The 22,487-nt window shown below is 42.3% G+C and overlaps 1 protein-coding gene across 1 annotated transcript in view; it reads right to left on the bottom strand.

Annotated features, from left to right (window-relative positions):
• LOC126987765 (hepatitis A virus cellular receptor 1-like) overlaps positions 1-22,487 on the bottom strand; it is a 55,696-nt gene that overhangs the window by 15,566 nt on the left and 17,643 nt on the right. The window lies entirely within an intron of this gene.

Below are 22,487 nucleotides of genomic sequence, written 5' to 3'. Positions count from 1 at the left end.
TAACATTCTAAAGGCGTTTCATCATTAGCTTGCTTTCCTTTCTCTCGTCCTAATGGTCTATGGGTCGTATTTTAAAACATTTCGTCGCCCAAGTTCAAAAGGCTTTCCTATGAGTGTTGGGCATTTCCAGAGGTAGTTTAAAGTCTCTGGTGGTAGTTTGACCCTGCTTCTGTGGCATGAATCTAAAGAAACACTCATTAGAACCCTATTGATCCTCTTTTTGACCTTTAGAAATAGGTGATGTGAGGAGTGAAAGCGTCTAAGAAATCCAACATATATCCCACGACTTTCATTTTTTTCCGTTTTTTTCTCTCGTTTTTCGTTCGGCCTCGTTCTTCTTCTCTTCGTTGTTCTTTCTTCATTCTTCATCTTATTCGGTTCTCTTTTATTTCCCTTTTTCTTTCTCCTTATTTGTCTTGTGTTTTGTTTATTTTATTTGCAATTTCTTTCTTTTTATTTTCCATCTTCCTCTTTCCTTCTTGACCTTCTCTCTCTCTCTCTCTCTCTCTCTCTCTCTCTCTCTCTCTCTCTCTCTCTCTCTCCCAACCCCCCCCCCCGTAACAAAGGTCCAGGTATTAGTTGTCTACAAAACGCGGACGAGGAGTTGCCCAAGTAGTTAGGAAGGATTACCCCATGACTAACAAACAGGGCGATACGTTTACTTGATTACAGTTGCCGTGGACCGTTGAGTGATTGGATTAAGTCGCGTCCCGTAATCACGTTGTATGCATTTGGGGATCTAACCTAAGTCAATTCCATTATATAATCTGCTTCTGTATATATGTCTTAGTGTGAGCGCGCGCAGGTCTCTCTCTCTCTCTCTCTCTCTCTCTCTCTCTCTCTCTATTTATTCAAACATAATATTTCTACAAAAAGGAGGCTCAAAATTACACTTTTTTGGTATAACTATTTTAAGAGCCTGTGTATGGGACAAAATGAATGGTCGACTGTTGACACATACAACATATATAATTACAAAATAGGAAAAAGAAAGAAAAACATGTAAAAACAATTCTCTCTCTCTCTCTCTCTCTCTCTCTCTCTCCTGACATCCAAGATTAAATTTCTGATTGAATTCCTCGCAGCGAACGTGTCTAGACGTGTATGTATATTTAAGCGTACAATATTAAGTATGTATGTATGTGTATACAGATTATTTATGATTACATATTTGTGTGATCCTATCTTTGCCTGTCTGTATGTATGTATGTTGGTATTGCTTCCATCTCTCTCTCTCTCTCTCTGTCTGTCTGTCTGTCTGTCTGTCTGTCTGTCTGTCTGTCTGTCTGTCTGTCTGTCTGTCTGTCTGTCTGTCTGTCTGTCTGTCTGTCTGTCTGTCTGTCTGTCTGTCTCTCTCTCTCTCTCTCTCTCTCTCTCTCTCTCTCAGGTGCACTGCCTACACGCACCTTCCCATTAATTGGACGCTCTTCACCGGACGGCAGGTGTGACGAGTCCTCCCCCCCACCCCACCCCCCACCCCCGCCATTATGTCACGTTGGGAGCCGTCGGCGAACCCACGGCGATTATTCTGCATCTGTCACTCCATTAAACTCCTGGTCCCGAAATAGCCGATCGAGGGGGCGGGCGGCGACTCGCTTGACATCTATTATTAACAAACCACTGAATCAAGGCCTTAACTCATATCCTCATTCTCCACTGATGCTAAAATTGAACACGAGTTATTTATAGAGTATCATTTTCATTCGTTTCGCGTCTATAATTAGCAAGGCGCGCTATAAGGAGCATTAGGTCACATCCCCCTCCTCTCCTGATGCTAAAATTGAATGAGAGTTATATTTACGGTAACTCTTTCATAGGTTTCGCGTCTATAATTACCAAAACACTATAAGAAGCTTTCAGTCTTATCCTCCTCCTCCTCCTCTCCTCCTCCTCCTTTTCCACTGATCCTAAAATAGAAGACTAGCACTTTTTACAGTAATTCTTTCTATTCGCTGCGCTTCTATCAAGAGGAAATCACTCTAGTCTTATCCTCCTCTTCTTTTGATGCTAAAATAGATCTTTCGATTCCCTTCGCTTTTATAATTAACAAATCACTCTATAAGAAGCACTAATTGTATCCTCCTCCTCCTCCTCCTCCTCCTCCTCCTCCTACTCCTACTCCTCCTCCTCCAGAGATACTACACCGCACTAATAATCCCTGAGGGCACGTGTATTCCCTAAGGAAGCAGATAAGTCTCCATTCCCCTCCGGTCAAGTCAGGTTAAGGTGAGGTCAGGTGATTAACTGGTGGTGGGCGGCGGCTGACTCAGGTTTGTTGGTCAAGGTGCGGGTTGTCAGGTTGAAGGGTCGGCCAGTCAGTCAGTCAGTCAGCAGTCTAGAAGGGCGGCCCGTGTGTGGTGAGGCCTGAAGTGCGGACCTGATGATTGGTGTTGTGACTGCTGTTATTTTCTTAGTGTTGTGTTTGTGTCTCCATCTGGCGGCTTGGACTGGAGTGCTTGGTCCCGATGATGAATATGTCCCGGTAAGTTAATGTGTCTTTTTGTGTGTGTTATCTTGTTTTGCATGTGTTTGTTTTTGTTTTGGTGCTTCGTTGTTCGTGGGTCATCTCGTTCCCGTTCTGCGTGTTTTTTTGTTCTTGTATACGTGTTCTTGTTTATGTCGGTCTCTCGTCTGTCTTCCCTTGTTTCCCTTCCTTGTCTGGTTTTGTTCTTGTTCTCGTTCTGTTCCCGCTCCTTCCTTCCTTTCTTTCCCTTTTTCCTTATCCTTGTTCTTGATTTTGCTTGATTTTGTTGCTGTTCCCGCTCCTTCCTTTCTTTCTTTCCCTTTTTTCTTATCCTTGTTCTTGATCCTTCCTTATTTTGTCCTCTCGTTTCTGTTCTCGTTCCTTCCTTCCTTTCTTTTTTTCCTTTTTTTTTCATATCCTTGTTCTCGACCCTTCCTTATTTTGTCCTCTCGTTGCTGTTCCCGCTTCTTCCTTCCTTTCTTTTCCCTTTTTCTATCTTGTCCTTGTTTTTTGTTCCCGACCTCATTTTCCCTCTTTTTTTCCTTCCCTATTTCGTTCTCGTTCTTCCCTATTTTGTCCCCTCGTTTCTGTTCCCGCTTCTTCCTTTCTTTTCCCTTTTTCTATCTTGTCCTTGTTTTTGTTCCCGACCTCATTTTCCCTCTTTATTTTTCCTTCCCTATTTAATTCTCGCTTTTTTTCTCTTCCCTATTTTGTCCTCGTTTTCCCCTTTTTCCCTTCCCTATTTTGTCCTCTCTCTCGTCCATATCCTGGTTTCCCTATTTTGTCCTCATCCTTCCTCTCTTTTTCCTCTCTATGCTGTTCTTGTCCTCATCTTCCTCTCTGATCATGTTTTCCTTTATTTTTTTTCTCTACTTTGTCCTCGTTTTCCTTGTTACTTCCTTATCTTAGCCCTCTCCATTTTTTTCCATTCCCTTTTTTCTCTTCATAATTGTTCTCGTTCTCTCTTTCTCTCTTCCTTTCTTACCCTTATCTTTCTTCTCTGTCATCGCCCTTGCTCTTTCTTCCTATCTTTCCCTTCCTTTTATCTTTATTATTATTGTTTTCACGACTTTTATTATCTTTGTCTTCGCTAATTTTCACGTCCTTTTCTTCCCTTTCTTTAATTTTCATCCTCGTACTTGTCCTCGCCTCTTCTTTCTTTCATATTATCTTGTATTTTCCGTCTTTTTTTTCCCTTAACCTTCATTCTGTTTTTTTTCCTGCTTTCTTATCTCCATTTTCATCATGCAGTCTTCCATTATTTCCCTACGTTATCTCTTTCTATCTTTATCTCTATCTATCTATCTATTTATCTCGCCTCCTCTCATATTCATCCTCACTTAATTAATTTTTTTCCCCCAACATTTACATTTCAATCTTCCTGTACTTTCTTTTTCCTCTTTACTTTTTTCCCCTCGCTTCTCTTCGCTGTAATATCAACAAGTCTTTTTTATACATATCTTCAGACTAGGAAAGGATTGGTAGCTGTGATAACCCAATTACATATATTTTCTGTTTCCACATTCAGTTTAACTTTCCATATTTCAACACATTTTATTTTTTTCCTTCCACTTCCTTTTCCCTTTCAACCTTTCAACCGTCTTCATAATCCAATTTCAACCATCCTTCTCCTCTTTCCTCCATCACCACCTTATTCGTTTTTCTCTCCCCCTTTCTTCCTTCTCTCTTCCCTATTCCGCCTCTTCTCTCCACTTCCTTTTCTATTCTACTTAAATCATTCTTCAATCCCCTTCGCTCCTCTTTCTCTCGTCTTCTCTCCCTTCCTTCCTCTTCTCTTCCCCTTTCTTCCTCTTCTCTCCGTTCCTTTGAAAATTCCCCCTCCTTCCTCGTTTCCACTTCTCTCCCTTCCCCTCCCTCCTTTCCCCTCCCCTCCCATTATCTTCCCTCCCCTTCCTCCCTTAACCTCACCTCACCTGGCTGTGACTCACCTTTTCTGATCTCTCTCCAGTATGCTAATCTCTATGTACTCCGCCTACTCCCCACTCCTTCCTCTGCTCCTCCTCCTCCTCCCTCTCCCTCCTTGTGTGTTTCCCTCCTCTTCCTCCTTCTGCTCCTCCTCCTTCACTGCTCCTCCTCCTCTTCCTCCTAGCCTCACATTCCTCCTTTCCATTCCTCATGCTTTCTTTTTTTTTCATTTCTTTCTATTTCTTTCGTCATCCTTTACAAGAGAGGAATAAATTTAGAAAAAGAAAGAAAATAAATCAAGACAGAAAGAAGAGGAGAGAAAGAACGAAAGAAAGACAAAGAAGAGAAACACACACACACACACACACACACACACACACACACACACACACACACACACACACACACACAAACAAACAAGCATTATCACACGAAGACAATACACCAATCTTCTCCCTCCTTCCCCCCTTGTAGACACCCATTCCCGAGATAAACAAACAAACAAACAAAAACACTCAATAATAGTAATAATAATAATAATAAACCTCCCCTAAGCGACTCGTGGAATAAATAGGCCTATGAAAAAAAGTTCGCCTCAAGCCACCACTCCGCCTTACATATAAAAGTGCGAGATTGTATTCCAGTGTGGCAATAGTTCCTAGTCTGCTCACACAACGGTATATAAATATAATACTCCCATTACATTTCTCTCTTTGCCTTGGGATATCTCTCCTTTCTCTTCCCTTTCCTTCACTCGGCAGAAAAGTGAATGCGGAGAAATACGATTCTTTCAGTATTATTCGCCTTGCCTTGAGGTGTATATTTTTCTTTCTTCTTTAGTAGGCATGAAAAAACAAACAAAGGAATGAATAAAAATAGAATTCCCCTCTGCTACTGGCGTGCGATCTTTTTTCTTCTTCAGGGGGCAGAAACGTCGACAAAAAACGCAACCACCGACACAGAGATGTAATAGAAACTAACACTAATTAATAAGAGCTGAAATTGATGCAAAAACTAACACATCGAGTAAAGTTTAGACATAAGTTAGTCATGAGTTAGGACGCCTTGATGACTGTCCCATTCTACTATGTACTGCGTGTCCCTGATAAGCAAAGTCTCTGATCGGAACAAAAGGTGTTACGCTCCCCGAGGCCACGCCTGTCTGCTGTGCTGGTGCCGGTCGGTGACGGAAGCGTGTTCACACTATCCAACATTGACAGGCTCCGGACCGACCGTACCGGCGCGGACCTACAAAACATTCTCGCCGACAATCCCGTTTAGTGTGAATCAGCCTTAAAACAATGACTCTCCACGAGGCCAGAGTTGTCATGCGTGGGCTGAATGGACTCATGCAGGGTTCTAATACTCTTATGTTCTTAATGTCTTTAATATTCTTATGAACCAAGTCGATGAAAACACTTTTAAGCTTATTCATGTTTTGGGAAGTCTAGACAACTACATTTTCTTTCATTACTTTACTATTTGCTTGTAGTTATTCACTTACTGGCTTGTCGAAGAGTAGTAGTGAGCAAAGTTGCCAGATTGTCTCACTCAGCCTCTTATATTTACCGACTTCCGACCCAAAAACTGTCTCGTGGACCCCAATAAGGAGATTCACTTATAATTATCGTTAAAATAGTTAATTCCTGATGTTTCTTGGCAATAGTTAGGCGTCAGAAACCGGTAAATACTATGCTCTGAGTACGACAATCTGACAACGGTGGTAGTGAGTGTTGGTTGCTGCATACCATTGTCAACTGAGGTGGAGTTGCATGTTATCGTATAGTTAACATGCACGGAAGCAGGAAGCAAAGACGTGAATTATAGATACGGAAGCGAAAAAAAGGCAGGGTTATAATGCTGCTCAAACACACACACACACACACACACACACACACTCACCTGTCGCCCCCTTTCATTCACCCTTCAGTCAGCCTCACGTGTCTTCTGGTCAGGTGTTGCCCGGAAAGACGAGAATAACGATACTGTTCCGAGCGTGCTACTTCTGCGCCTTTATCTGCATGGATCAGAAGGGTAAGGAAGGAGGTATTCATTCATAGACGTGACTCCAGAAAAATATACAATTCAAACTATTATTCGTCTTGCCTAGATATATATAGTTTTCTTTCTTCTGCAGTAGACGCGGAAAAATGAACAAAGGAATGAATAAAAATAGAATCCTCCTCCTCTTCTGTTGTCTTGCTGTCTTTTTTCTTCGTCAGGTGACGGAAAAACCTACAAAACACGTAACTACAAACATACGAGATAGATAGATGTAGACAGATATACTATGGCGCCACTATAAACACTCGCCTGCGCCAGAACGGGCTGGGCCGACCATCAGGCCCCACCTGGAAGAAGCCTTGGGCCGACCATCAGGCCCCACCGGGAAGATGCCTACCGGCGCAATAGGCAGCAACGTAAAAAAAAAGAAAAAAAGAAAAAAAGACTCGTAGATATAGACACAGACTAATTAAGGAGAGATAAAATTATATGCAAAAACTGAGATATCGCGTTAAGTTTAGATAAGTTAGTCATGAATTAGTACACCATTGAAACATATATAAGAGATGAAACTATATGCAAAAACTGAGATATCGCGTTAAGTTTAGATAAGTTAGTCATGAATCAGTACACCTTTGAAACATATATAAGAGATAAAATTATATGCAAAAACTGAGATATCGCGTTAAGTTTAGATAAGTAAGTCATGAATCAGTACACCTTTGAAACATATATAAGAGATAAAATTATATGCAAAAACTGAGATATCGCGTTAAGTTTAGATAAGTTAGCCATGAATTAGTACACCATTGAATCATATAAGAGATGAAACTATATGCAAAAACTGAGATATCGCGTTAAGTTTAGATAAGTTAGTCATGAATCAGTACACCTTTGAAACATATATAAGAGATAAAATTATATGCAAAAACTGAGATATCGCGTTAAGTTTAGATAAGTAAGTCATGAATCAGTACACTTCTGAAACAGTCCCGTTCTACACTATAAAGATCCACATGCCACGGATAACCAGAATGCCCTTATCATAAAACAGATCACAAGGAGTCTCCCCGAGGCCAGAGTAATCCGTGTAGACTGAATGGGCTCTTGATGATTCCTCACTCTCTAATGCTCTTAGGCTGGTATAATAAGACGCGCGCTTCTTACATCAGCTATTTCTAAAGGTTAAAGAAGGGGTAAGTCGGATTCTAATGAGTGTTTCTTCAGGTTCACGGTACAGAGGAAGGGTCACACTACCACCAGGGTCATAAAACTATCCCTGGAAATGCTCACAACTCCTACGAAAGCCTTGTCAAATGTGTGTTCTTGGGCGGCGAAATGTCTTAATACGACCCTAATTGTCTTTAATATACTAATGGACGTAGTCGATGAAAGCACTTATAAGCTCATTCATGTTGCGGGAAGTCTAAGCAATTACATTTTCTTACATCACGTTGCTTTTTATCTAGTTATTTAATTATTGGGTCGTTAAAAGTGAGAAATGAGTGTTGGGTGATGTATGCTATTGTTAATTAAAGGTGGAGCTGTATGTTACCGTATACAGGTAACTTGCACGGAAACAGGGAGCAAAAATGTGCATTATATAGGTAGGGAAACGAAGCAAAGGCAGATTTATAATGTTGCGCACACACACACACACACACACACACACACACACACACACACACACACACCTGTCGCCCCCTTTCATTCACTCCCTTCAGCGAGCCTCACGTGTCTTCTGGTCAGGTGTAGGCCGGAAAGACGAGAATAACGATGCTGTTCCGAGTGTGCTACTTATGCATGGATCAGAAGGGTAGGGAAGGAGGTATTCAGAGACGTGACTCCTTGACTTGATGCCAGGTTGATTGGGTGCCTATTGTTGATGGTTTCTATATATACAGGTAAATGATCTACAGTAGTTCTATATTTTTAGCTGGGCTTAATATACCGTAGTACAATAGTGGGTGTTGCTTTTGTTGTTTGGTTGTCATGCAAGATAGTGGATATATATATGCTACACTGCACTGTGCTGCCTTGGAGGGGATGAATGGATAGTTGTTTTTTGTCAGTAAACTACGCTTAATATACCCTAGTACAATAGTGGGTGTTGCTTTTGTTGTTTGGTTGTCATACAAGATAGTGGATATATATATGCTACACTGTACTGTGCTGCCTTGGAGGGGACGAATGGATAGTTATTTTTTTATCAGTAAACTTAGCGGGCTTTTTTTTTACATTTGTTGCCTTTTTTTATGCCCTTGAACTGACTCCTCTACTGAAAAAAATAAAAGTCAGTGTTGTTGATTTCAGTAAGGGAAAAAAAAAAAATCTTGCACTGGCATAGTTTAGCAATGGGAACACGATATAGAGTCAGCGCCTTCTATGAGACGATGCGTTATACCGTCTGCTCTAACACTACGTACTCCCACTCCTCGTAATGTACCGTACTGCTGAGACGGTGGAGCAACGATGCCATATTGTCGTACTCAGCCGCTTATCTTTCCCGACTTCCTACCCCAAAACTGTCTTCTGGGGGTTCCAATAACGAAACTCTTTTATAGTTATCGTTAAAAGAGTTAGTTCCTGTTGTTTTTTGGCAATACTTAGGCGTCAGAAACCGGTAAATACTACGCTCTGAGTACGACAATCTGGCAACGGTGCGGTGGAGCCCAATTAGGTAGGCTTACGCGTGGCCTTCAAGAGGATTCCATTACATACAGATAGCGTAGTCTTATATAACCCTTTCTTGGAAATATATATATAAATCGAAACTACTTCTACACTTTCATAGACATTCTGGTATTGCCACTTTCCCCTTTTGTTTACATTACATATAATTAATGCATTTCTATGAGGTAACTAAGCCTGTGGAGAGGAGGGAGTAGGAAGGGAGAGAAGGGAGGAAGGGAGAGATTTTCTGTATGAGGACTATCAAATCGTTTTAATTTTTCAGTATCAACGCCTTCCTGGTAACATGCATTTTTCAGTTATCCTTACAATGGCTACAATCACTGGACGTTTGTTAGTCACTTTTTGTTACCGAGGATTATCAAAGATTTCGTTTCCGTTATATTTTTTCCTCCTTCCGGCAAGTTCTTCCTGGTACTGATCCTGCCCCGTTTTTCACCCTTCTGGCTTGATTCAGTTCCCGTCCCGCCGATCCCAACATCACCGCTGCTGAATATGCAACACGCCAAACTCAATATTACACGCCGCTGACCCTGAGCTACGGGAGGCATAACACGCGTCGATACCCTGCCTGTCCGAGCTATTCATTCTTTCTACTTTCCTTCCTTCCCCTCAGCTCATAATACTGGTCATCTTCCGGCTGGTGCTTTTGCGTGGATTGAGGTACTGCAAATTCTTTCCTCCCTTTCCCCCACGACGCAGATCTTTCCTCTCTTACGTGGATTAAGACACTACAAATTCTTACCTCCCTTTCCCCCACGATGCAAATCTTTCCTCTCTTACGTGGATTGAGGTACTTCCAATTCTTTCCTCCCTTCCCCCCACGAAGAAGATCTTTCCTTTCTTACGTGGATAGATGTGCAAACTCTTCCTTTGTTCTCCCTAGCACGCGACTTTTCCTCCTCTTTAGTGACATATTAATTGGTTGACAGCGTTATGCAGTCACGACGGTGGAATTTTTGTGGTCATACAGCGCCATGTAAGGACGACAAAATTCTTCCTCACCCTCTCAACCTGCAATCTATAACTTCCCTCCTCCATGAACAAGTTGCTAAGTCTTCCCCTTTTTCAATCCCCCAGCCACCTCTTTGGATTCTTTACAGGAGCAGCGAGTAGCGGGCTGTTTCTTTTTTTTGTGTGTGCCCTTGTGCTGTCTCCTTTGCTGTAAAAATAAAAAAAATAAAAAATGTAGCTTTTACTCCTAATGCGGGGACACAAGTCTTTATTCTGCCTCCCCCAATCCTCCCCAGCCTACAACTCTTCCTTCTCTTGGGTGGATATTAGTGCTAAATCATCCCTTTTTTCCACTCCCTCAGCGTGCACCTCGTCTCCCTCCTGCTGTCAGTCGTGTTCGGATTTTCGTCCGGGGCCGCGGCGCTACAAATCCGCCGCGTTGGACTCTCACAAATGCCAGGGCCGTCAGGAGAGGCGGGGAGACCCAATGATACGCTCAGCTACCCGCTTCTCCAATACCTTCCTCTCGCTCAGGACAGAGAGAACCACACCTACCAACACGAAGACTCCACGGTGACCCAGCACAGCCACCAAGATGAGTTCGCCTACCCTCAGCACCACCACCAGCAAGAGCTTTCCTCACTTGCCTCTCCTGCCGTCTCGCCACAACTCACCCAGAAAAATCTACGGGTATGTCCCACCGAGATTGGTATTAAGGTGAGATCCTCGTGTTTGCTATACATACTTTTTCTATCATTAGGGAGAGCAAAAAGTGTTGTAAGGTCATGACGGGAACACTGAAATTGACCTCTTCTTTGCCCACTCTTCTCTACTTTCTGTTATAGGTGGAGTGATGGCGGACTATTTATTTATATATATTTTTTATTATTACCTTTGAGTTGCTTTCTTTACTGTAAAAAATAAATAGTGGAGAAAAGTCTTTGCCTGTACCTATTCCATCACGCTTTAACACTGAAATTGACCTTCTTTTGGACACAACTTTTTTTTTTTTTTTTTTTTACAGGAGTGCTAGCGGGCTCTATTGATTTTTGCCCTTTACTGTAAAAAAAAAAAAAAAAGTACCGAAAAATTATTATCCGTACCCCTTCCATCCTCCTTAATTTATAATGCTCCTAGAAACGCTGTGTGCCCGAGTGCTGTGCTGGGAACGCTACTGTCGACAGGTTGAATGGCGATGCTAATATCCTTCTGATGCTAATATCCTTTTAGCTAATATCCTTTTGGTGCTAATATCCTTCTGATGCTAATATCCTTTTAGCTAATATCCTTTTGGTGCTAATATCCTTTTGGTGCTAATATCCTGTTGGTGCTAATATCCTATTGGTGCTAATATCCTGCTGGTGCTAATATCCTGCTGGTGCTAATATCCTTTTGGTGCTAATGTCCTGTTGGTGCTAATATCCTTTTGGTGCTAATATCCTGCTGGTGCTAATATCCTTTTGGTGCTAATATCCTGTTGGTGCTAATATCCTTTTGGTGCTAATATCCTTTTGGTGCTGATATCCTTCTGGTGCTGATATCCTTTTGGTGCTAATATCCTTTTGGTGCTAATATCCTTTTGGTGCTAATATCTTTTTGGTGCTAATATCCTGCTGGTGCTAATATCCTTTTGGTGCTAATATCCTTTTGGTGCTAATATCCTTTTGATGCTAATATCCTTTTGGTGCTAATATCCTTTTGGTGCTAATATCCTTTTGGTGCTAATATCCTTTTGGTGCTAATATCCTTTTGGTGCTAATATCCTTTTGATGCTAATATCCTTTTGGTGCTAATATCCTTTTGGTGCTAATATCCTTTTGGTGCTAATATCCTTTTGGTGCTAATATCCTTTTGGTGCTAATATCCTTTTGGTGCTAATATCCTTTTGGTGCTAATATCCTTTTGGTGCTAATATCCTTTTGGTGCTAATATCCTGCTGGTGCTAATATCCTTTTGGTGCTAATATCCTTCTGATGCTAATATCCTTTTGGTGCTAATATCCTTTTGGTGCTAATATCCTTTTGGTGCTAATATCCTTTTGGTGCTAATATCCTGTTGGTGCTGATATCCTTTTGGTGCTAATATCCTTTTGGTGCTAATATCCTGTTGGTGCTGATATCCTTTTGGTGCTAATATCCTTTTGGTGCTAATATCCTTTTGGTGTTAATATCCTTCTGGTGCTAATATCCTTTTGGTGCTAATATCCTGTTGGTGCTAATATCCTGTTGGTGCTGATATCCTTTTGGTGCTAATATCCTTTTGGTGCTAATATCCTTTTGGTGCCAATATCCCTTTGGTGCTAATATCCTGTTGGTGCTAATATCCTTTTGGTGCTAATATCCTGTTGGTGCTAATATCCTTTTGGTGCTAATATCCTGTTGGTGCTAATATCCTTTTGGTGCTAATATCCTTTTGGTGCTAATATCCTGTTGGTGCTAATATCCTTTTGGTGCTAATATCCTTTTGGTGCTAATATCCTTTTGGTGCTAATATCCTTTTGGTGCTAATATCCTTTTGGTGCTAATATCCTTTTGGTGCTAATATCCTTTTGGTGCTAATATCCTTTTGGTGCTAATATCCTTTTGATGCTGATATCCTTTTGGTGCTGATATCCTTTTGGTGCTACTATCCTTTTGGTGCTAATATCCTTTTGGTGCTAATATCCTTTTGGTGCTAATATCCTTTTGGTGCTAATATCCTTCTGGTGCTAATATCCTTTTGGTGCTAATATCCTTCTGGTGCTAATATCCTTTTGGTGCTAATATCCTTTTGGTGCTAATATCCTTGTGGTGCTAATATCCTTCTGGTGCTAATATCCTTTTGGTGCTAATATCCTTTTGGTGCTAATATCCTTTTGGTGCTAATATCCTTTTGGTGCTAATATCCTTTTGGTGCTGATATCCTTTTGGTGCTTATATCCTTCTGGTGCTGATATCCTTTTGGTGCTAATATCCTTCTGGTGCTAATATCCTTCTGGTGCTAATATCCTTCTGGTGCTAATATCCTTCTGGTGCTGATATCCTTTTGGTGCTAATATCCTTCTGGTGCTAATATCCTGCTGGTGCTAATATCCTTTTGGTGCTAATATCCTTCTGGTGCTAATATCCTTTTGGTGCTAATATCCTTTTGGTGCTAATATCCTTCTGGTGCTAATATCCTTTTGGTGCTAATATCCTTCTGGTGCTAATATCCTTTTGGTGCTAATATCCTTTTGGTGCTAATATCCTTTTGGTGCTAATATCCTTTTGGTGCTAATATCCTTTTGGTGCTAATATCCTGTTGGTGCTAATATCCTTTGGTGCTAATCTCCTGTTGGTGCTAATATCCTTTTGGTGCTAATATCCTTTTGGTGCTAATATCCTTTTAGCTAATATCCTTTTGGTGCTAATATCCTTTTGGTGCTGATATCCTTTTGGTGCTAATATCCTTTTGGTGCTAATATCCTTTTGGTGCTAATATCCTTTTGGTGCTAATATCCTTTTGGTGCTAATATCCTTTTGGTGCTAATATCCTTTTGGTGCTAATATCCTTCTGGTGCTAATATCCTTTTGGTGCTAATATCCTTTTGGTGCTAATATCCTGTTGGTGCTAATATCCTTTTGGTGCTAATATCCTTTTGGTGCTAATATCCTTTTGGTGCTAATATCCTGCTGGTGCTAATATCCTTTTGGTGCTAATATCCTTCTGGTGCTAATATCCTTTTGGTGCTAATATCCTTCTGGTGCTAATATCCTGTTGGTGCTGATATCCTTTTGGTGCTAATATCCTTTTGGTGCTAATATCCTTTTGGTGCTAATATCCTTTTGGTGCTAATATCCTTTTGGTGCTAATATCCTTTTGGTGCTGATATCCTTTTGGTGCTAATATCCTTTTGGTGCTAATATCCTTTTGGTGCTAATATCCTGCTGGTGCTAATATCCTTTTGGTGCTGATATCCTTTTGATGCTAATATCCTTTTGGTGCTAATATCCTGTTGGTGCTAATATCCTTTTGGTGCTAATATCCTTTTGGTGCTAATATCCTTTTGGTGCTAATATCCTTTTGGTGCTGATATCCTTTTGGTGCTAATATCCTTTTGGTGCTAATATCCTGTTGGTGCTGATATCCTTTTGGTGCTAATATCCTTTTGGTGCTAATATCCTGTTGGTGCTGATTTCCTTTTGGTGCTAATATCCTTTTGGTGCTAATATCCTGTTGGTGCTGATATCCTGTTGGTGCTAATATCCTTTTGGTGCTAATATCCTGTTGGTGCTGATATCCTTTTGGTGCTAATATCCTGTTGGTGCTGATATCCTTTTGGTGCTAATATCCTTTTGGTGCCCACGCGCGGTGCCGGGAACACCACACTCAAGAAAGCAAATGGCGGTGTAATCACGTTAGACAGCTTATGGCGCTACCGGGAACTCTACACTCGAGAGAACAAGTGGCGGTGTGTATCCTTCGTAACCACCTTAGACCCCCTTTGGTGCTACCGGGAACTCTACACTCAATAAGACTCTTGCGGTAATTCCATTTTCCTCGAACCCCGGACCTAATGATATCATGACCGCCACTGATGCTTTTTTTTTCGGTAAAGGAGACAGCTCAAGGGTAATGTAGAAAGATCAAACTAAGATGGCCAGTAAACGCTTCTCCTCCAAAAGCATACAGCTACTGCTACTACTACTACAACTACTAATACGACTACTATTACTATTGCCTCAATAAATCACTCTTTTCCCTTCCTTCCTTCCGTATCTTATATTCCTCCATACTCTCTCTTCTTCCCTCACTCATTTCCCTTCCTTCTCTCATTCCGTACTTTATCTCTGTCCTTACTCTTTCCCCTTTCATTCCTTATTGTCCTTTCTCCCATTTCTCGCTACCTTCTCTTCTTCCTCCATCTCTTCCTTCCCTCACTCCTTACTACTACTAATAATAACGATAATAATAACAATAACCAAGGTACTCCTGATACTAATATCATCCCGGCTATTCCATGTCCCACGAGCCCCCGGTAAGGTTACACGGCCACGGCTCCTTGGTGCTCCGCGTGACGGCTGGATATTGCCCCGCTGATAACACCGCCTTAGAGCCTGGCGCTTAATCTCCCCGCCAGGCGATCAGTTTAGATGGAGAGATCGCCCGCCAGCAATGTTGCCGAGCTGAAGCGTTAATTACAGTTCATCGGATCTGTCTATTTTTTTAAGTGATGGCATCGGTGTACTGGCTCTATTTATTAGCATTATTATTGAAATTCGTGAACGGCCATCAAGGGGAGAGTGCCTGCCTCCTCCCTTCCCGCGGCCACACTGCACACGACTTCCTACTCTCGTTCATCCCTATGATACAAATCCTTTAACGCAAGTTATCCAGCATCTTTACTCTTTCATTCTTCCTCAGTCTGTATTTCTCTTAAGTAAGAGTTGATCAAGATCCTCAGGCTTTCAGGCTTTCAGGCAGGGAGTATGAAGGCACCTCTCTGACCGAATCAGACACTCTCTTTCGGCTGGTATAGTTGTCCTCTGCGGGAGCAACCACATAGCGGGCTTATTTTTTTCCCTCTTAAGCTGGCTCGTTTACTAGAGGAAAAAGTATTTTTAAGCGATTCCAGGAAGACTATACAATGGAACGTGCCGCACAGTCTATTGTTGGCACTATAAATAACGGGGCTTTGTTACTGGGGCAGGTGTACTGGTTGCCAGACGCATTAGCTAATGGTGGTGCTTTCAAATGTGACTCATCATTCATAACAACGGTGGGGAGGCGGTGCCTGAACGGATAGCGAGACGGCGCCGCGCTCAGGAGGACGCGAGTTCAATCCCCGCCCGGTGCCACCAAGCTGGGATTTTTCAGCCGCCGCCGAGTGGCTTAAAACTACCCACATGCTGTCCAGAAGACCACCTAGCAACCCGGACTCTAGATTCTATGATTAAAGATGAGCTCCGGGAGGGCAGCATGAGCCAACGCAAGATGGCGCCACTATAAACACTCGCCTGCGCCAGAACGGGCTGGGCCGACCATCAGGCCCCACCGGGAAGAAGCCTTGGGCCGACCATCAGGAATCCAGGATCCACCGGGAAGAAGCCTACCGGCGCAATAGGCAAAGACGTAAAAAATAAATAAATAAATAAATAAATAAATAAATAAATAAATAAAATATTCCGAGCATAATGTTCAACTCATGAAAAGGGTTGATGAGAGAGAATGCTGTTGCTATTGCTGCCTGCCTATCTGATTGTCTGTCTGTTTGTCCAGAGACAGGTTGGATCTCGCTAAGTCGGCGGCCTTTAGTTATTACTCTCATCAAAAGAGGATGACGAGCAAAGGGACGTAAATATTCTACAAAACTGTAGCCTATTGTTGAAGGATCGGCTATTCCCCGAGGAGGTTACGTGCTGGCGGGGAGGCAGACGAGAGGTGGAGGACACAAAGAAGGTAGTTAAGCCCTACTGAGGGAGAAACATGGAAGATAAAGTAAAAATAAACCATTGTTGCTTTTAACGAGGTCTGCGGCACGGGTCTGGTCTATTCTCCCCGGGAACTTCTTTGACCCGCAAAACATGTGTGTGTTCAGATATCATGTTGAAGGAAAGTCCTTTTAAGAGAAGATAAATGAAAGAGAGAAAAGAAAGAAAAAAAGGGAGAGAGGGATTAGTTCGGGGGGCGTGGTTGGAGGGGGGAGATTCCGCGGAAGGATATACTGTATACTGTATAATCTTGGCGCATACAAGTCGGTATTTTCAGACGCTTCCACGCTTCATATCAGCTATTTCCAAAGCCCTAAAAGGTGATCAATCGGGTCCTCATAAGTGCTTTTTCAGGTTCAAAATACAGAAGAAGGGTCAGACTACCACCAGGGCCACTAAACTACCCCCGGAAATGCCCCTCACTCCAACGAAGACCTTGTTAACCTGGTAGCTGCGGGGATCATGCTTCTTAATGGTCCCTCTGAGCGAGAAAAATGAGAAAAAATCATCACTCACATAAACCATTTCATAATATATATCAAAGCATATGTGATCAGTTCATGTATCATCTATTTTGGGGGGGTTATATCATGGCACAAATTTGGCCCGTCGCTGCTAGACGGTAAAGCCACAAATTTGGCCCGTCGCTACTACCGGGTTAAATGTGTGTAGGCCTACTTGGGCGCTGAAAGGTTTGAGCATACGAACCAAAGGCTTTTCCCACGAACTCGACGGAAAAGGAAAAGTAACATGAAAACACTCTGGAAAACTTCCCTCCACGTGCTCGCCTCCACAAACAGGAAGATAAAGGGTGCCCCTCCCCTCACCCTCCCCTCCCCTCACCTCGCTGTTTGTTTCCTCTGTACCTTTTCCCGGTTTATCCATGCGCGTGTGTCCCCAACGGCTTCCTCACCCACACTTTACATTCACCCAAGGCAAAACAAAACTATTAGCTTTCACGTGGATGGCATTGTTATTATTGTTATTATTATTATCATTATTATTATTATTATTATTGTTGTTGTTATCATAGTTATTTTTGTTGTTGTCTCTACGATCTTTTTTTTTTTTGGTAGCGTTGAGGATGTTATTTTTACCATTGTTAAATTTATTGTTCATGTCGCTGTCGTTGTCATTAGCGCAACTATTATTAACTTCATTATTACAATTATAGTTATTATTAGATATTATTATTATTATTAGTGGTAGTAGGAGCAGTAGTAGTAATAGTGGTAGCAGTAGTAGTAACAGTAACAGTAGTAGTAATAGTAGTAGTAGTAACAGTAGCAGCAGTAGTAATAGTAGTAGTAGTAGTAGTAGTAGTAGTAGTAGTAGTAATAGTATACCATTGACATCACCACCACCGCCACCCTCACGTGAGCCCACGTGTAAAAAAATGTAAAAATATTTATAGCAACGCCAGACACGTGACACCAAACCTGGCCTTTCAGCACACGGCTGCCTCTTGACGGAGCCCGTTTTGGTTTCCCTTCCTCTCTACCCTTTCTTTCTTTACCTGCTTCCTTATTTATCTTCCTCACATTCCTCCATAAATACTCTCTCTTCTCCTCTCGCATCGTTCCCTTCTTTCTTTCATTTCGTATTTTATATTACTCTCTACTCTCTACTCTCTTCCTATTCATCATTTTCCTCCCTCCTACTTCTCCCTACCCCCTCTTATGTCATTTCTTAATTTTCTTCTTCCAATTCCTTCCCCATTCCCTTTCCTTCTTTCCATCCTTTCCTACTCCCTCTGCCCTTCTCCTTCCTTATTTTCTTCCTCCAATTTCTCCCTGCCCTCTCTATCTTCCTCTCTCCCTTTCATCCTCATTATTCTTCCTCCTATTCCTCCACCCTATCCCCTCCTCTATCTCCCTTCCTACTTTCATTTATTCATTATCTATTTTCTTCCATTCCCTCCTTCCCTTCCTCCTTTCCCTTCCCCTCATACCGTTCCTCTCCTTCTTTCCCTTCCCCTCAACTCTCCATCCCTATCCTTCCCAAGCACCATCGCTTTCATTTCCGACACGAGTGCAGGGAAGCTCACGTGGTCTTCCCAACCCTATAGAACTCTGCAGGTGGAGCATTAGTGTAGGAACAAATTTCAACAACTTCTGAAATTGTAGCTTCCGTTGCTAGAAATAGGGGAGGCGCGGAGCTGCTGCGGAAGGAGTTCGCTTTTCCTTTCTGAGCCTGTTGGTGGTGGTGGTGGTGGTGATGGTGGTGGTGGTGATGGTGGTGGTGGTAGCAGTGTACATCAACCCCAAACTTTATCCCGCATCACAGCATAAAAATAACACACGAGGAAACTCCGCACTGAATGGACTGAACTTTGCACTGCCTCGGACACGCACACAGCAACGCGGCGTAACACGTGCTTACATGAGGGACGTGTGTCTGTGTAGAATGTAGATGGTTCCTTAGCCCGGTAGCAGCGGGGATCATGTTTCTTAATGGTCCCTCCAAGCGAGAAAAATGAGAAAAAATCACCCCTCACACAAACCATTTCATAATATATATCAAAGCATTTGTGATCAGATTATGTATCATCTATTTTGGGGGGTTTATATCATGGCACAAATTTGGCCCATCGCTGCTACACGGTAAAGCCACAAATTTGGCCCGTCGCTCCACCCGGGTTAGAAATATATGACAAATATATAACATTTACGACGACGCCCTGCTCACGTGGCCTGCCTAAAGCCCCCTGGAGGAAAGAGAGAAGGTCGTGTCGTCCCAATTAAGCGAGATCGTGACCCCAAGCTAACCGCCGTGAAATTTCCGAACATCATCATCCTCAAAAGTCGCGGCAAAGAAGAAAAGTTGTAGGAGCAAAAAGCGGTTCAGCATACGTGACCACATATTATTTTTATCATCATGCACACGTAAATAGCCTGTGATGTGCAGCATGAAAAAAAGGAAGCTTGGTAGTATAACGGCAAAAGGGAGGCTCGGTGGGGTGTGGGCGCGGTGTCAAGGCCGTCTTGGGGGTGTGCGAAAAGAGAGGGTGCGAGTCCCGCCCGTCACTACAATATTTAGTCATCGCCGAGTGGCTAAAGGCAATCCACATGCTGTCCTAATGACCACATATCAACTGTCCTAATGACCACATATCAACTACCAACTACTACTACTAATAACAACATCAACCTAATGACCATATATCAACTATTCACTGTCCTAATGACCACATATCAACTAATCACTGTCCTAATGACCACATATCAACTAATCACTGTCCTAATGACCACATATCAACTAATCACCGTCCTAATGACCACATATCGACTAATCACTGTCCTAATGACCACATATCGACTAATCACTGTCCTAATGACCACATATCGACTAATCACTGTCCTAATGACCACATATCGACTAATCACTGTCCTAATGACCACATATCGACTAATCACTGTCCTAATGACCACATATCAACTAATCACCGTCCTAATGACCACATATCGACTAATCACTGTCCTAATGACCACATATCGACTAATCACTGTCCTAATGACCACATATCAACTATTCACTGTCCTAATGACCATATATCGACTAATCACTGTCCTAATGACCACATATCAACTAATCACTGTCCTAATGACCACATATCAACTAATCAGTCCTAATGACCACATATCAACTAATCAGTCCTAATGACCACATATCGACTAATCACTGTCCTAATGACCACATATCAACTAATCACTGTCCTAATGACCACATATCAACTAATCACTGTCCTAATGACCACATATCGACTAATCACTGTCCTAATGACCACATATCGACTAATCACTGTCCTAATGACCACTGTCCTAATGACCACATATCAACTTTTTGACCTCTCTTTCGGCCACCTCTTTGGATTCTTTCTAGGAGCAGCAAGTAGCGGGCTTTTTTTTTATTATTGTTTCCTTTTTTTGAGCCCTTAAGCTGTTTCCTTTGTTGTAATAAAAAAAAAAAATCAAGAGGACCAAGTGGAGCTCTGGGAGACAGCATGAGTCTAGCAGAATGGTGACACTTTAAAACACTGACCTGCGCCATTAACGGTCTATAGGGACGACCATTAGGCGCTATCAACAAAGCCTACCGGTGCTATAGGTCAAAGGTATATTAATAAAGGAGTAAAATAAATCTGAAGAGCCACACTGCACGTTTACCGTGACTAGCGGCAGGATAGACGAAAAATGTATCCTGGCCGATGACTTCAGTGCACCGGGGAAGATAAACAGTTAATACAGGTTCTTACTTACTGCATCGTTCACCTCCGTATCTTTCCAATGAGATTATAGCCCGTAAAATACACAAAGTAATAATATAAAGCTGAACACGAAGGAAACTAAAGGGGCTATTACACTGGGCTAATTTTTCGTGGATCTTCAGACAAACCACGATTTCCGCTGGCGTGGTTCTCATTTGTTTCGTGTTGTTGCTGCTGATGATGATGGTGAGTAATACCGTCGTCCCTCAGTGAAATCTACCGTAGCTTTGGAAGATCGTGGACACGTCAGAAAACCACGGAAATATGAGAACCACGCCAGCGGAAATCGTGGTTTGACTGAAGATCCACGGAAAATTTGCCCAGTGTAAGAGCCCCTTAAGAAGGCAATTACAAATATACAGACAATGATCTTTTTTGCTGCTGTGTGTAGCTCCGTACCCAGCCACCCAATCACACACACACACACACGCACCAATAATCATTCTAACACATTTTACAACTAAACTTTTGCAGATATTGTCGCGGTAGTGTTATGTTCCAAGGAATAATAACAAGTAAGAAAGGCATTAGGAACACTCCCGGGAACCGCCTCGTCTCCCTTACTGTATGACCCGAGCGTGGCCATTACGACACGGACACGAAAGAAATTGTATAGATAATTACCGAGACACTGCTAATGGACTCCGAGGTGACACTGGTCTGGTAATGGACCCGGAAGAAAGTTAAACCGTTAACGGAGCCAAATGGAAAACAGTTAGTGGAGTCAAATGGGAAAGTTAATGAAGTCAAACTGAATGGTTTATATAGTCAAAAATTAAAGTGTTGCCTAAGTTCATTTAGAAACCATCAATACCAGACGGTGTGAAATTTAAATCCCCACTTAGAAACTACTTTTACATGCATAAGAAATAATAAAGCTGAAGTCTGTGTGTGTGTGTGTGTGTGTGTGTGTGTGTGTGTGTGTGTGTGTGTGTGTGTGTGTGTGTGTGTGTGTTGTCTTTACATCTCGCCGCCCCCACTTTACTGTACTCCTTCTCTACCTCCTTTCTCGAGCCAGCCTCGCCTCTGCTCTCTTTCCATCCCCTCCAGCGCCCTCTTTCCCCCCACCTTCCGGAACCTTCCCCCTGTCCTATCATCAGAAGGGGCGGCACATTCTCCGTCCTATCACCAGGCACATTCTCCAAGGGCTTCTTCCCGCTACGTGTTACAGCCGGGGCGTCACGAGTGATAATATAATCCTCCGCCCTACTGGCTTTACTGTTATTGTTATTGTTATTATTATCATTACTGCGAGCTCCATTGTTGCTGTGACTTACTTAGGTTGGTATTATAAGACACGTTCGCTTCTCGCATCAGTATTTCTAAAGGTCAAAGAGGGGATCAATCGGGTTCTAATGTGTGTTTCTTTAGGTTCACGGTACAGAAGAAGGGCAAAACTATCACCAGGGTCAGAAAACTACTACTGGAAATGCCCCAAACTCCTACGAAAGCCTTGTCAAATATGTGTACTTGGGCAACGAAATGAGACTGCTTCTACTTCTATTACTACTACTACTACTACTACTACTACTACTACTGTTATTACTTGTTTTGAGTAACGATGAATTTGAAACCACATACATGAAATTCAAACAGCATCGCACATTACCTTACAAATTCACACTAAGTAGACACACACACACACACACACACACACACACACACACACACAGTCTTGATTTAGTTACCCGAATGTTTCGTCCTACATACGCGCCACCTTCGGAGTGTTTCG

Source organism: Eriocheir sinensis, chromosome 66, assembly GCF_024679095.1.
Source record: "Eriocheir sinensis breed Jianghai 21 chromosome 66, ASM2467909v1, whole genome shotgun sequence".
Lineage (NCBI taxonomy): Eukaryota > Metazoa > Arthropoda > Malacostraca > Decapoda > Varunidae > Eriocheir > Eriocheir sinensis.
This window is presented reverse-complemented; position numbering and strand designations above follow the sequence as displayed.